General features: G+C 32.6%; 1 pseudogene; it reads left to right on the top strand.

Annotated features, from left to right (window-relative positions):
* The first annotated feature begins 971 nt into the window (after positions 1–971).
* LOC124983058 (olfactory receptor 6C6-like) lies at positions 972–1,918 on the top strand (annotated as a pseudogene).
* The last annotated feature ends 289 nt before the right edge of the window (positions 1,919–2,207 follow it).

The following is a 2,207-nucleotide window of genomic DNA, read 5'->3' as shown; positions in this document are numbered from 1 at the left end:
AGTTAAGTAAACCATTTCTTTTAAAAGCCGACAAATAATGCATATAATGATACAGATGGACATATTTAATTGAACAGAGTTATAGTATAATATGGGATGAAATAGAATTCCTATAGTACAAAAGTTAGGAAGCAATATTCTCTCAATATTTTTGTAAATAATATGGTGGAAGTAAAAGAATGGCATAAGAACATAGAAGAATGCGTTTAAAAATATAATCTAAAAAGAAGACAGATATTGCTTATTAAAATATGTAGTTTATGTGAGTGTATCATTCTTTCTTTTGTTTGTTGTATATGCTGGTAAATGAATATTCACTTGATTAAAACAATATAAGAAAATTGATAATATTGATTGTATACTGTTAGTGCAGAGAATATTTCCCAATCATTAGAGTTTTCAACTATTAGAAATCTAAAGTACCTCACTGAGCAACACAGGAATTATAATGTAACCCTGATTTTGAAACATCACTGATAGTTATTAAAAAAATTAGAACAGTTTATATGGGTATGATAAAGGTAATAGAAAAATGAATTTGAAATAATTAATATACAATATAAATTATATGTGTAGGTAAGAGATCATTTGGAAGTAGTAAGTGTACAGGTATGATAAATGCAATAGAAAAAGAAATTTTAAGTAATTTATATAATTTAAATTATGTATAGGTAAGAGGTCATTTGGAAATAGCAAGTTCATAGTAACAAAAACATATAGCATTGAAATCCTGGAGAAAATATGTTTGGATGTTAAAGAAAACTGACTAGAAGGAATTTTGAATTAACCTATAGCATTTAATTTTGTGTCATCTGATATTTGTGGCTAAAAAACATTTCAAATGAATACATTTGAGAAAATATATCCTTTTCTGTTTTGTTCAAGTGTGTGTTTTGTGTGTATTCTAATGCACATATACTTAAGTTTTTTCTTCTTTTCCTATACAGATTTGATAAGTGTCAAAGAAAGAAATGAAGAACCAATCAATGGAAATAGAGTTCATTCTCTTAGGTTTGACAGATGATCCACAATTGCAAATTGTGATTTTTCTGTTTCTATTTCTCAACTACTCCTTGAGCCTAATGGGGAACTTAATCATTATCCTTCTCACTCTTCTCGATGCCCGCCTCAAGACTCCCATGTATTTCTTTCTCCGTAATTTCTCCTTTTTGGAAGTCATAATCACCACTGTGTGTATTCCCAGATTCTTGATAACCATTGTGAACGGAGACAAAACCATTTCTTACAATAACTGTGTAGCTCAATTATTTTTTTTTTCCTTTTACTGGGAGTTACAGAGTTTTACCTCCTGGATGCCATGTCCTATGACCGCTATGTGGCCATCTGCAAACCTCTGCATTACCCCATCATTATGAATGGCAGAGTGTGCTGCCAACTGGTGCTCAGTTCCTGGGCAACTGGATTCCTAATTATCTTTCCCCCTTTGGTCCTGGGGCTCAAGCTGGATTTCTGTGCTTCCAGAATCATTGATCACTTTATGTGTGAAACGTCTCCTATCCTACAGATCTCTTGCACAGATACACATGTCCTCGAAATGATGTCATTAGTCTTAGCTGTGCTGACACTTGCGATCACATTGGTATTAGTGATTCTCTCTTATGCTTGCATCATTAGGACCATTCTGAAATTCCCTTCTGCACAGCAAAGGACCAAAGCTTTCTCCACCTGTACTTCCCACATGATTGTTGTCTCCATGACATATGGTAGCTGTATCTTTATGTATATAAAACCATCTGCAAAAGAAAGAGTGACTGTATCCAAAGGTGTAGCTTTGCTGTACACATCAGTTGCCCCTTTACTAAATCCCTTCATTTATACTTTAAGGAACCAGCAGGTGAAAGAAGTCTTATGGGATGTATTACAAAAGATTTTGTTTTTTTCAAACAGCAAAATTTAAGAACATGATATGAATTACAAACTTACCTTAAAAACTGAAAACCAGTTTCATACATTTGCTGTGATCGTGTTTTCCACCTCATCAATTACCTCCTGAAGGAGATTCTCTAGAAAAGTCTTCTCACTCTGTTCCACACTTAATTTTATCATTTCTCAAGAAGCATTTTGCTCTACTATGGTAACTTTCTTCAATTTTAAAATCCAAATTGTAACTAACATCTCCTTAAAAAATATGAGATTCCCCAAAATGGGACTTTGAACTTTACATAAGTGTAACTTGATGGATAAAA

The sequence above is a fragment of the Sciurus carolinensis genome, chromosome 4, assembly GCF_902686445.1.
Source record: "Sciurus carolinensis chromosome 4, mSciCar1.2, whole genome shotgun sequence".
In the NCBI taxonomy this organism is placed as follows: Eukaryota; Metazoa; Chordata; class Mammalia; order Rodentia; family Sciuridae; genus Sciurus; species Sciurus carolinensis.
Note: the sequence above shows the minus strand (reverse complement) of the source record. Positions and strands in the feature narration are given on the sequence as shown.